This window comes from Pongo abelii, chromosome 18, assembly GCF_028885655.2.
Source record: "Pongo abelii isolate AG06213 chromosome 18, NHGRI_mPonAbe1-v2.0_pri, whole genome shotgun sequence".
In the NCBI taxonomy this organism is placed as follows: domain Eukaryota; kingdom Metazoa; phylum Chordata; class Mammalia; order Primates; family Hominidae; genus Pongo; species Pongo abelii.
This window is the reverse complement of record NC_072003.2, coordinates 57,395,705-57,410,031: the sequence shown is the minus strand read 5'-3', so window position 1 is coordinate 57,410,031 and position 14,327 is coordinate 57,395,705. Positions and strand designations below refer to the sequence as shown.

General features: G+C 40.8%; 1 long non-coding RNA gene across 3 annotated transcripts in view; it reads right to left on the bottom strand.

Annotated features, from left to right (window-relative positions):
- Positions 1–14,310, bottom strand: part of LOC129050817 (uncharacterized) — a 37,125-nt gene extending 22,815 nt beyond the window's left edge. Inside the window, exons 1-3 of one of the 3 annotated variants that reach the window (XR_008514640.2) lie at positions 14,166–14,310; positions 5,732–5,831; positions 942–1,115 (exon numbers count right to left, since the gene is read on the bottom strand). This is a non-coding gene — a long non-coding RNA (uncharacterized LOC129050817). Of the gene's footprint in view, positions 1–941; positions 1,116–5,731; positions 5,835–14,165 lie in introns of those variants that run through there. The other 2 variants (XR_010137782.1, XR_008514639.2) reach the window with 2 other exon arrangements.
- Positions 14,311–14,327: the final 17 nt, after the last annotated feature.

Below are 14,327 nucleotides of genomic sequence, written 5' to 3'. Positions count from 1 at the left end.
GGAGAAATTAGGTGGACTGAGAGATGGCTATGATATCCAGTCCCAATGTGCCATTATAATGTTTGATGTAACATCAAGAGTTACTTACAAGAATGTGCCCAACTAGCACAGAGATCTGGTATGAGTGTGTGAAAACATCCCCATCATGCTGTGTGGCAACAAAGTGGATATTAAGGATAGAAAAGTGAAGGCAAAATCTATTGTCTTCCACCAAAAGAACAATGTTCAGTACTATGACATTTCTACCAAAAGTAACTACAACTTTGTTTTTTGGGTTTTTTGTTTTGTTTTTTACTTTTTTTTTTTTTTGAGACAGGGTCTGAGTCTGTCATCCAGGCTAGAGTGTAGTGGTGTGATCTCTGCTCACTGCAACCTCTGCCTCCTGGGCTCAAGTGATCCTCCCACCTCAGCCTCCTGAGTAGCTGGGACTACAGGTGCTCCACCACACACAGCTACTTTGCATTTTTTGTAGAGACAGTGTTTTACCGTGTTGGCCGGCCTGGTCTCAAACTCCTAGGCTCAAGCAATCCACCTGCCTTGGCCTCCCAAAGTGCTGGAATTACAGGCATGAGCCACTGCACCTAGCCAAAAAGTTACTACAACTTTGAAAAGCCCTCCTCTGGTTTGCTAGGAAGCTCTTTGGAGACCTTAAGTTGGAGTTGGTTGCCATGCCTGCTCTTGCCCTACCATGGGCTGTCATGGACCCAGCTGTGGCAGTACAATATGAGCACAAATTAGAGGTTGCTCAGACACCTGCTCTCCTGGATGAGGATGGTGGACGACCTGTGAGGATGAAGCTGGAGCTCAGCGTCAGAGTCTGGTTTTATAGGAAGCTGTCCTGCGATGTCAGTGGTGCAGTGTGTGTGCCACTTTATTATCACCTGTGGGATGCCGAAGGACATGAATAGGCTTTGGAGTAAATGTGGCAGTTCAGAAAATACCTTCATTGTTTGGACCTGCATCTTTCACTGTTTCGGAACACAGTTGATTTCTTCTTGAGTTTCAAATATGAGACACTACAGTCACACCACGATATTCAGTGGTGAAATCTTGTCTGTTACTATCATTCCCATTCCTTTTCGTTTAGAATCAGAAGAAAGTTGTATTTCAAATATCTAAAAAGAAATTATAATAAAATCAAAATTTTCAATATTTTCTTTTAAGTTAGTGGGTTTATTGTCCTATTTAAGCAATCTTGGTTGGACGTGGTAGCTCACACCTGTAATCTCAGCACTTTGGGAGGCCAAGGCAGGAAGGTCACTTGGGGCCAGGAGTTTGAGACCAACCTGGGCAACATATCGAGACCCTGCCTCTATTTAAAATACAAAAGGAAAGAAAGAAATCTTTATCTACCTCAAGGCTTTGAAGATATTTCTCTAGGTTTTTATCTAGAACTTTATTGTTTACTTTTCACCTTCAAGTCCACCCTCTACCTAGAATTAATTTTGTGCATGTTATAAGGTAAGAATCAAGCTTTAATTTTTTACAATATGGATATCAGCACCGCTTATTGAAAAGATTATCATTTTTCCTACTGAATTTCTTTAGCAACTTTGTCATAAATCACATAGGTTGGTTTCTAGTTTTTGTTTTTTTTTTTGAGATGAAGTCTCACTCTTGTCGCCCAGGCTGGAGTGCAGTGGTGCCATCTCGGCTCGTTGCAACCTCTGCCTCCCAGGTTCAAGCAGTTCTCCTGCCTCAGCCTCCGAGTAGCTGGGATTACAGGCGCCTGCCACCATACTCGGCTAATTTTTGTATTTTTAATAGAAATGGGGTTTCATCGTGTTGGCCAGGCTGGTCTCTATCTCCTGACCCCAGGTGATCTGCCCGATCCCAGAGTGCTGGGATTACAGGCATGAGCCACTGCGCCTGGCCAGTTTCTAGATTTTCCTCTGTCAGCCTATTTGTTTATCCTTGTGTTATCCTTAAAACTAACTGTATTAAGTTTTAATATCTGAAAGTGTAAGTCTCCAGTTTTGTTAACTGTCTTGAAGATTGCCTTGGCTATTCCAGGTCCTTTGCATTTACATGTAAAATTTAGAATCATCTTGTCAGTTTTCACCAAAAATCCCATGGCGATTTCAATTGGAATTGCATTAAATTTATAGATCAATTTGTTAACATCTTAATACTTGCTCTGTCACTCTAAGCATATAGCATATTCTTCCATTTATTTACATCTTCTTTAATTTATCTCAGCAATATTTTGTAGTTTTCAATGGAGAAATCTTACCAAACTTTCATTAGGTTTATTTCCAGGAATTTGATATTTTGGTTCTATTTGTAAGTGGTGTCTTTTTTAAATTTCATTTTCTAATTGTTTGTTGCTGTTACATAAAAAATATAATTGATATTTTGTATATTGATTTTATATCCATTGAACTACCTAAATTCATTATTATTAATTTTAACCAATTTAATAATAATAATATTATTAATATTAACCATTTGATTGTAGTTCTCTATACTCATAATAATGTCATCTACAAATAATGACTCTAACATTTTTTTTTTTTTTTTGAGGCGGAGTCTCGCTCTGTTGCCCAGGCTGGAGTGCAGTGGCATGATCTCAGCTCACTGCAAGCTCCGCCTCCCAGGTTCACATCATTCTCCTGCTTCAGCCTCCCAAGTAGCTGGGACTACAGGTGCCCACCACCACGCCTGGCTAATTTTTTGCATTTTTAGTAGAGATGCTGTTTCACTGTGTTAGCCAGGATGATCTCGATCTCCTGGCCTCGTGATCCATCTGCCTTGGCTTCCCAAAGTGCTGGGATTACAGGCGTGAGCTACCATGCCCGGCCGACTCTAACTTTTTTCTTTCCAATTTTATACCTAATAATTCTTTTTCTTACCTTATTGCACTGGCTATGACCTCCAGTACAATGTTGAATAGAAGTGATTAGAGTGAACATCCCTATCCATCTTCCAGCCCCAGGGGGAATGTGCTCAATTTCACCATTAAATGTGATGCTAGCTGAGATAGTTTTGTAAATAGCCTTCTTCAGAATAAGAAAGAAACTGAAACTGGGTATGGTGGCATACACCTGTAGTCCCAGCTACTCTAGAGGCTGGGGCAGGAGGATCCCTTTAGACCAGGAGTTCAGGCTATAGTGTACAGCATGATTGCATCTAGGAGTAGCCACTGTACTCTAGTCTGAGCAACATAGCAAGATCCTGTCTTGGATCTTGCTATCCAAGATAGCAAGGAAGGAAGGAAGGAAGGAGGGAGGGAGGGAAGAAGGGAGGGAAGGAGGGAAAGAAGGAAAGAAGGAGTTTGCTGGAAGTTGTTTCTTTTTCTTTCTTTTTTTTTTTTTTTAAGAGATGATGCCTTGCTCTGTCACCCAGGCTGGAATGCAGTGGTACCATCATAGCTCACTGTGGCCTCAAACTTCTGGGCTCAAGAGATTCTCCTGCCTCAGCTTCCTGAGTAGCTAAGATTACAGGTACAAGCCACCACACCCAGTTCTTTTATTATTTTAAGTCATAAATGAACATTTAAGTTTTTTTCCTACATCTCCTAAGGTAATTATATTATCTCCTTTATTCTGTTAATGTGGTAAATTACACTGACTGATTTTAATGTGTAAAGCCAACCTTGCATTCCTAGAGTAATTCCTACTTGTTCATGATATATTATCCTTTATTTATATTTCGCTGAACTTGGTTGCTAGTCTCTTATTTGGAATTTTTGCATCTATGTTCATGAGAAATATTGACTTGTAATTTTGTTTTCTTGTGATTATTTTGTTAAGTTTTGGTATCAGGGTTATATTGATTGGTAGAAGAAATTGGGGCCAGGCCTGGTGGCTTATGCCTGTAATCTCAGCACTTTGGGAGGCTGAGGTGGGAGGATTGCCTGAGTCCAGGAGTTTGAGACTAGGCTGGGAAACATAGCAAGACCTTGTCTCTAGAAAAAAATAAAAAAATTTAGCTGGACATGGTGGCATGTGCCTGTAGTCCTTGCTACTAGGAAGGCTGAGGTGGGAGGATCACTTGAGCCCAGGAAGTCGAGGATGCAGTGAGCTATAATCATGCCACTGCACTCTAGTCTGGGTGATAAAGCAAGACCCTGTCTCAATTTAAAAAGGAAGGAAAGGAGGAAGGGAGGAAGGGATGGAAGGAGGGAGGAAAGGAGGAAGGAAGGAAAGAAGGAGGGAAGGATGGAGGGGGGAGAGAAGGAAGGAAAGAGGGAAGGAAGGAAGGAAAGAAGGGAGGGAGGAAGAAAAAGAAATTGGAAAATATTTTCTATAAGAGAATGTGAAGATAGTATTATTTCTTCTTTAAATATATGGAAGAATTTAATAGTAAAGCCACCTGAACCAGAAGGGTTCTTTGTGGGAAGGATTTTTATTTTGCATTTAATTTCTTTAGCACATTTGGACAATTCAGGTTTTCTATTTCTCCTTGTAAGTTGTGTTACTAGGTACATACACATTTATAATTGTATCTTCTTAAAGAATTGACTGTTTTGTCATTATGAAATGTCCCTGTTTATCTATGGTAATATTTCTGTGTTGAAGTAACCTTAGCTGACTAATAATACAGACACACCAGCTTCCTTATGAGTAGTATCTGCATAATATATCTTTTTAGAATTCTTTTACTTCCAACTATTGTGTATCTTATATTTAAAGTATGTTTTTTATTTTTCAAAAAAAAGAAACATATAGTTGAATCTTATTTTGTTTTAATCCATTCCGCCAATCTAGATATTTTAACTGCATATATAGTTCATTTACACTTAATGGAATTGCTGGCATAATTGAGTTTAAGTCTATTATCTTGCTGTATGTTCTGTTTTATCCCATTTCTTCTTTGTTCCTTTGTTCCTCCTTTCCTGCCTTCTTTTAGTTTAATCAAGTGTTTTAAATCTATTTTGTTTCTCTCTTATCTCTTTAGTTATACCTATGTTTGCATTTTCTTTTAGTAGTTATTCTAGGTCGCTATGTGCATGTTTAATTTATTATAATCTACAGATGTTCCTCAACTTATGATGGGGTTATGTCCCAATATGCCCACTGTAAGCCGAAAATATTGTTAAGTTGAAAATGCATTTAATCATCCCAATGAACTCATTGTAAAGTTGAAAAACTGTAAGTCAAACCACTGTAATCAGGGACTGTCAGTGCTTTGATTTAGTATTTCACCACATCTTATACAATGTGTAAAATGTCTAAAACCTTACAATAATGTCTTAGTCCTTTTGTGTTGCGTGAAAGAATATCTGAGGCTGGGTAATTTATAAAGAAAAAGGTTTATTTGGCTCACAGTTCTGCAGGCTCTCCAAGAAGCATGGCGCTAGCATTTGCTTCTGGTGAGGACCTCAGTCTGTTTCCACACATTGCAGAAGGTGAAGCTAGGCTAGCAAGTGCAGAGCTCACATGGTGAGAGGAAGCAAGAGAAGAGGAGGGAGGTGCCATGCTCTTTCTAACAACCAGCTCTCACAGGAACGAATAAGAGCTCCCCAGTCCCAAGAGGGCATTACTCTACTCATGAGGGAATCCCCCAACCATGATCATAGTACCTCCCATTAGGCCTCACCTCCAACATTGGGGATCAAATTTCACCATGAGGTTTAGGGGAACAAACATCCAAACTATAGCAAATGATATAATTCTATGCCCCCCATTATGCTATTGTTATCATGTAATTTTACTTTTATTATGTTATAATTATCACAATTATTGTTGACTTAAACATATAGTTTAGTCTTAAATAATTTTACATTTACCTTTACCAGTGCTCTTCATTTCTTCTTACAGATCTGTTTCTCTTTAGATCATTTTCCTTCAGTGTGGAGAACGTCCTTTAGTATTCCTTGTAGTGTGAATCTGCTGGAAATGAATTAACTTTTATTTGTGTGAAAATGTGTTTATCTTCTTTAGCTATCAAACGTTTGAAACCCTTTTGTCTCAGTATAAAATTCTGGGCTGTAATTTGTTTTTCAGTATTTGAAAGATGTTATTCCATTGTTTTTTGGTTTCCATTGTTGCTGTTGAAGAGTAAGCTATAATTTTTCTTATTTGTTCCTGTGAATTTAATATGCTTTTTCCCTTTAGCTGCTTATAAGGTTTTTTTTTTTGGTTGTCTTAGGTTTTCAGCAGCTTGACAATACCTAGGTGTTCTCTCTCTCGCTTTCTCTCTCTTTTTCAAATCTGCTTGAGGGCTTCTTGAATCTGTAGGTTAACATTTGTAATCAATTTTGGAAAATTCTCAGTATCTTCTCAAATATTTTTTTCTGCCTTATTCTCTCCTCATGGAACTCAAACTACAGATATGTTAGACATTTTGCACATGTCTCTCACACATTGTTCTTATTTTTTTTCTTTGTGCTTTAGTTTTCAAAATTTTTATTGACATGTTTTAGAGCAGCAGTCCCCAACCTTTTTGGCACTAGGGAATGGTTTCGTGGAAGACAATTTTTCCATGGACTGGGGACAACAGGGGCGGGGATTGATGGTTTCAGAATGATACAAGCTCATTACATGATGAGGGATGAGAAAGGAATTCAATTACATATTTTTCCATATGGTTGTTCAGTTATCCCAATACCTTATTAGCAAGTCCCTTGCCCCATTTTTTCTTATTGTTTATTCTTAGTAAGATGAAAGCTGGCCTGGTGTGGTGGCTCACACCTGTAATCCCAGCACTTTGGGAGGCTGAGGCGGGTGGATCATGAGGTCAGGAGATCGAGACCATCTTGGCTAATATGGCGAAACCCTATCTCTGCTAAAAATACAAAAAAAAAAAATTAGCCGGGCATGGTGGTGAGCGCCTGTAGTCCCAGCTACTTGGGAGGCTGAGGCAGGAGAATGGTGTGAACCCGGGAGGCGGAGCTTGCAGTGAGCAGAGATCACGCCACTGTACTCCAGCCTGGGCGACAGAGTGAGACTCTGTTTCAAAAAAAAAAAAAAAGATGAAAGCTATTGATTTCAGTGTATTATTTTTATATTGATACTTTATTATCTATTTATAGAAATTTCCTATTTTTTCTGTTGAGTTTTCCAGTTATATGATTATATCATCTGCAAATACAGTTTTACCTTTTCTTTTCCAATTCTTATAACTCTAATTGCTTTTTCTTCTGTAATTGAATTAGCTGACACCTCAAATACAATCAATATCTATTCATGATAAACATTTCTGTTGTTGCAAACTAGAAGTAGAAAGTAACTCCTTCTTTTCACCAAAGGTTATATACCAGAATCCCAAAGGAAGCATCATATTTAGTGGGGAAACCTTAGAAGCATTTCATTAGAAGGAATAAGGCAAAGATGCCAACCATTACCCCTAATGTTTAACATAGTCTTGAGGATACTGGCCAATGCAGTAAGGACACCAAATAAGAGGTATGAGCATTCAGAGAAAAAGGATATAGCGGCCAGGCACGGTTGCTCATGCCTGTAATCGTAGCACTTTGGGAGGCCAAGGAAGGCAGATCACCTGAGGTCAGCAGTTTGAGACCAGCCTGGCCAAGATGGTGAAACCCCGTATCTACTAAAAATACAAAAATTAGCCAGGCATGGTGGTACACACTTGTAGCCCCAGCTACTCAGGAGGCTGAGACAGGAGAATTGCTTGAACCTGGCAGGCGGAGGTTGCAGTGAGCTGAGATCACACCAGTGCACTGCAGCCTGGATGACAGACTGAGACTATCTCAAAAAAAAAAAAAAAAAAGGAAAAGGGATATAGCTTTTATTTTGTGCAGTGATCTGATCATCTACTTAGAAAAATCAAGAAATCACAAACTATTAAAACTAATAATTTAAAATTTCAACAAGATGCCTGGATACAAGATTAACTTTGAAAAATCAGTGGTAGTTTTCAACACCAGCAATAACCAACTAGAAAATATAATTTAAAATAAGATATTATTCCAAATATCAACAAAAATTTATATCTAAAAAAGTAGGTATAAAATATATCTAAGAAGACAGATATAAGAAGATATAAAAAGTAGATATAAAAATATCTAAGAAACAATTTAATATAAGACCTCTATGGAGTAAGTTTTAAAGCATAAAGACAGATGATGACCTTAATAAGAAATGGAGAGGGCCAAACACGGTGGCTCACACCTGTAATCCCAGAACTTTGGGAGGCCGAGGTGGGCAGATCACGAGGTTAGGAGTTCAAGTCCAGCCTGACCAACATGTTGAAACCCTGTCTCTACTAAAAATACAAAAATTAGCTGGGCATGGTGGCACATGCCTGTAATCCCAGCTACTCAGGAGGCTGAGGCAGGAGAATCGCTTGAACCCGGGAGGCAGAGGTTGCAGTGTGCTGAGATCGCGCCACTGCACTCCAGCCTGGGTGACAGAGCGAGACTCTGTCTCAAAAAAAAAAAAAAAAAAAAAAAAAGAAATGGAGAGATAGTACATATTTTTTTCGTAGGGATGACAATATTATAAAGATGTTAATTCTTCCTAAACTAATTTATAATTACAATGCAATCACAATCAAAACTAGTTAAATATTTTTGAGAAAGTCAGGAAACTTACCGTAAAATCTAAATGGAAGAATCAGGTCTGTGAAAATTAGCCAAATTAGACTTGAGAAAAAAGAGAGAGATTCGCCTGTCAGATATTAAGACACACTATAGGCCAGTCGTGGTGGCTCACGCCTGTAATCCCAGCACTTTGGGAGGCTGAGGTGAATGGATCACCCAAGGTCAGGAGTTTGAGACCAGCCTGGGCAACATGGCAAAACCCCATCTCTACCAAAAATCACAAAAATTAACTGGGCGTGGTGGGGTGCACCTGTAGTCCCAGCTACTCAGGACGCTGAGGTGGGAGGATCACTTGAGACGGGTAGACAGAGGTTGCAGTGAGCCAAGAGCACACCACTGCACTCCAGACTGGGTGACAGAGTGAGACTCTTTTTAAAAAAAAAAAAAGATACACTACAAAACAATACTAATAAAATTAATAATCTGGGTCTTATTTGTGTAAGAACTTTTAGATAGACCAGTGGACTGGTAGAGAGTTCAAGAATAGATACATCGTATATATGGAAACTTAATATAAAATAAAGGTGGCTTCATAAACCATTCAGGAAAAAATAGTTTACATATGACATTAATGAAACTGGCTTACTCTAAGGAGAAAAATAAAACTGATTTCCTACATGCCACATGCAAATACTATCTTTGGAAGGATTGAAACATAAATGCGTAATATAAATCTATGCAGTTAATATGCAGAGGTGGCCTAAGGGTGGGCAATAACTTCTTTAAACCTCTAAGCACAAACCATAACACCAAAAAGAAAGGAAACAATTAAATAAAAATTAAGACTTCTGTTCAGTGAAGACATTGATAAATGAAATTAACAATTGACAGACTGGGAAAAGATGTTTGCAGTGTCTAAAACCAATGAGGGATTTTTAATACCTAGACATACTATTTACTATTGCAAATCAATAAGAAAAAGAAAGGTACCTCAATAGAGACTTGGGCAAAGGATACCAAACGGCAATTTTAAAATAAAGAATGGGTGGGCGCTGTGGCTCATGCCTGTTATGCCAGCACTTTGGGAGGCCGAGGCGGGCAGATCACTTGAGGTCAGGAGTTTGAGACCAGTCTGGCCAATATGGTGAAACCCAATCTCTACTAAAACATACAAAAACTCGCTGGGCGTGGTAGCTCATGCCTGTAATCCCAGCTACTCAGGAGGCTGAGGCAGCCGAATCGCTTGAACTCAGGAGGCTGGAGGTTGTGGTAAGCCGAGATCACGCCACTGCACTCCAGTCTGGGCAACAAGAGCAAAACTCCGTCTCAAAAAAAAAAAGTACAAAAATTAGCCAGGCATGGTGGTGGGCACCTGTAATCTCAGCTACTTGGGAGGCTGAGGCAAGAGAATCATTTGAACCTGGAGGCGGAGGTTGCAGTGAGCTGAGATTGCACCATTGCACTCCAGCCTGGATGACAGAGCAAGACTCTGTCTCCAAATAAAATAAAAATAAAATTAAATTAAATACCTATGAGGAGATAAGCCAGCATGTTAGTAAGCAGACAAATGATAAATAAAATGAATTATTGTATACCTATCAGACTGGCAAAGTTCAGAAAGTGAAATAACATCCATTATTGGTGGTTGGATGTGACTGCAGAGATCCTCATGCACTGCTGATGTGAGTGTAAATGGGTACACTATTTTGGAGAGCCATTTAGTCACATTACACATGGTATATGCATAGATGAACACCTAGAAATTCTGTTACTGCATGTGTATGCAAAAGAAATTCTCAGCCAGGCGCAGTGGCTCACGCCTGTAATCCCAGCACTTTGGGAGGCCACAATGGGTGAATTACCTGAGGTCAGGAGTTCGAGCCTGACCAATATAGAGAAACCCTGTCTGTACTAAAATACAAAATTAGCTGGGCATGGTGGCACATGCCTGTAATCCCAGCTACTCTGGAGGCTGAAGCAGGATAATCGCTTGAACCCAGGAGGCGAAGGTTGCAGTGAGCCAAGATTGTGCCATTGCACCTTGCAGTCCAGCCTGGGCAACAAGAGTGAAACTCTGTAGAAAGAAAGAAAGAGAGAGAGAGAGAAAGAAAGGAAGGAAGGAAGGGAAGAAAAGAAAGAAAGAGAAAGAAAGGAAGGAAGGAAGGAGAGAGAAAAAGAAAAAAAGAAAGAAAGAAAAGGAAAGGAAGAAAGAAGAGAAGGAAGGAAGGAAGGAGAGAGAGAGAAAGAAAGAAGGAAAGAAAGAAAGAGAGAAAGAGAGAAAGAGAGAAAGAAAATTCTCATATAGGTCCTTAAGAGGACAGGTATAAGGATGTCCATTACTGTAGGCATGGACAAATAAAATGTGGTTGGGGCACACCTGGAAAACTGAGCAGCAGTTACAAGCAATGGACTAGATGCACACTGGTACAATGGATGGATCCTAAAAGCCACAGTGCTAAAGAATGTGCTCAGTATGTGTCTATTGTATCTTTATATATATATATATTAATATTAGAGATGGGCTAGAGTGCAGTAGCTATTCACTATCTCCATTATAGCAGCACTGCAGCCTCTACCTCCTAGGTTCATGCGATCCTCCTGCTTCAGCCTCCCCAGTAGCTAGGACTACAAGTGAGCCCTGTGCTGGGCTTTTTTTTTTTTTTTTTTTTTTTTTTTTGAGTCAGAGTCTTGCTCTGTCACCCAGGCTGGAGTGCAGTGGCACATCTTGGCTCACTGCAACCTCCACTTCTCAGGTTCAAGTGAGTCTCCTGCCTCAGTCTCCCTAGAAGCTGGGACTACAGATGCCCACCACCACACCTGGCTAATTTTTGTATTTTTAGTAGAGGCAGGGTTTCACCATGTTGACCAGGCTGGTCTCGAACTCCTGACCTCAAATGATCCACCCACCTCGGCCTCCCAAAGTGCTGGGATTGCAGGTGTGAGCCACTGCACCCAGCCGGTATTTTTTTTTTCTTTGTAAAATGTGTGCTGCTTATTTTTATTTTATCTTACTTTTTTGAGACAAGTCCCACTATGTTGCCCAGGCTGGTCTCAACCTCCCAGGCTCAGGCGATCCTCCTGCCTCAGCCTCCCAGTTAGCTGAGACTTACAGGTGCCGCCACTGCACCTGGCTGTGTCTATCTTAAAACAAAACTTCTATGAATGTCTGTATGTATTTTTAAATAATTGGATGAGGAAGGGGAATGAATTAAGTCAAATGGATGGGTGAGGATGGCAAGACAGGAAGACATGAACAGACAATACACAAAAGTACACAATTATTTCTGAATAATGGCATTATGAGTGATCATAATGTTATTTTGCACAGTTTCCTCAATGAACTTAATATTACATTACATTAATCAGAAAAAAAGTAAACTTGGCCGGCCGTGGTGGCTCACGCCTGTAATACCAGCTCTTTGGGAGTTGGAGGGTCACGAGGTCAAGAGTTCGAGACCAGCCTGGCCAAGATAGTGAAACCCGGTCTCTACTAAAAATACAAAAAATTAGCTGGGCATGGTGGCGGGCGCCTGTAGTGCCAGCTACTCAGGAGGCAGAGGCAGGAGAATTGCTTGAACCCAGGAAGCGGAGCTTGCAGTGAGCCGAGATCGCACCATTGCACTCCAGCCCGGGCGACAGTATAAGACTCCATCTCAAAAAAAAAAAAAAAAAGAGAAAAGAAAAGGAAAAAAAAGTAAACTCACATAAAGTAATTAGACTCAGAACCTTTCTGAAGGGGAGCAATCACAACCTTTATTTTCCTGTATGATTATTGTTTATTTGGTTTTCTAGTTCTAGACCCAAAATTGATCACTTTTTTCCTAGAAAATAATTTATCTCATATAGATTTCCAAGTGGGTAAAGTTGTGTGTAGTATCTGAATAATCATCATAATAACTCTTCTATAGTTAATTCTTTCTTTAATGTGTCTGCTTTTCTTAACTGGAATTTTTGCCTAAGATATTTTTAACAATTTAATAATAATCAAGGAATACATTGTTCATCAGTCTAAGGTATAGCCTCTCCAGAAATCATCCAAAAATGACAGTTTCATATAAAAAGTTTTTTACTTTCTACAGTAATAAGATTCATATATTTTCTCACTATGTCCAGAAGTTCTGGCTGGATTATTTAGGGGGCTGATGTGAGGACTGAATGAGTTAATACATGCTAAGGTGTTAATATATAGTGCCTGACACATAGTAAATGTTCACTCACTTACTGCTATAATGGACAAAAACTGCTAATAATGATGATATTAGCTACAGACCCTTTTTCTATCAGCCATACCACCCAGCACAGGCCTAGGCACAAAATACAATATTTAGGTAGATGCTCAGTGACTAATGTATGTCAACATTTGAGATTTTCCTTTACACTCAAAATGTAGCTTACTTTGTGTTTTCTAAAATATTCTAGGTATTAATTAATTAATTTATTTATTTATTTTGAGACGGAGTCTCACTTTCACCCAGGCCGGAGTGCAGTGGCGCGATCTCAGCTCACTGCCAGCTCCGCCTCCCGGGTTCACGCCATTCTCCTGCCTCAGCCTCCCGAGTACCTGGGACTACAGGCGCCCGCCACCAGGCCCAGCTAATTTTTTGTATTTTCAGTAGAGACGGGGTTTCACCGTGTTAGCCAGGATGGTCTCGATCTCTTGACCTCGTGATCCGCCTGCCTCAGCCTCCCAAAGTGCTGGGATTGCAGGCGTGAGCCACCGCGCCCAGCCGTATTAATTTTTATTTTTATTCTGCAAAGACTGTGTTGCCCAGGCTGGAGTGTAGACCGGCCTGAGTTTGAGACCAGCCTGAGCAACATAGTGCAACGCTGCCTCTACAAAAACAAAAAATTAGGCAGCCATGGTGACCCACGCTTGTAGTCAGCTACTCTGGAGGCTGGGGTGGAAGGATAGGCTGAGCAGGGGAGGTCGAGGCTGCAGTGAGCCATGATCGTGCCACTGTACTCCAGCCTAGGTGACAGAGCGAGATCCTGTCTCAAAAATAAATAAACAAATAAATAATAAAAAAAAATCAGCTGTTGGTTCAACTCAACTTTCTTAATTTTGTTTATGAATTTCTGCGTTTATCTTAATGTTCAGGATTATTTGTTTATTTATTTGAGACCGGGTCTCGCTCTGTCGCCCAGGCTGGAGTGCAGTGGCGTGGTCTCGGCTCACTGCAGCCTCCGCCTCCCGGGCTCAAGGGGTCATCCCACCTCAGCCCCCCAAGTAGCTGGGATTACAGGCGCGCGCCACCACGCCCGGCTAATTTTTGTATTTTTTTGTAGAGGAAGGGTCTCGCTTTTTTGCCCAGGCTGGTCTTGAACTCCTGGACTCAAGCGATCCGCCTGCCTCGGCCTCCCAAAGTGCAGGGATTTCGGGCGTGAGCCACCGCGCCCGGCCTAGTAATGTTCGGGCTTTCTTATTTTCTAATCAATGTATTTAAGGCGATACATTTTCCTCAGAGTGTCGCTTTGACTGCATGCCACAATGTGAATAATGACAGGCAGGGATGTATATTAGGCGCTCATCACAGTTAGTGCTGAATATTGGCTAGTTCCCTTTAACCTTATCCTGTACTTGGCCGACAAGCATTTGTTGGGCGTCCGCCCGACGCCAAGAAGCTCTTTTTCAAAGCCACTTTCCCTGCGCAGCCCCTTTTCTCTCGCGCGGGCAACTCCTCCCGGCCTGGCCGTCACGCCCCCTCACGTCACTCACCGCCCCGCCACGTTTCCATGACATCACGCAGGCGCCAGCAACAAACCCCAGAACCCTCCGTGCCCTTCCGCTTTTCCAAAGGCATCTCTCCGACGACGGCAAGAAAAATAGTTCCTTGACAACTGAGCTCTTTTCAGGAGGGGGTGGGACCAGGCGGGGCTT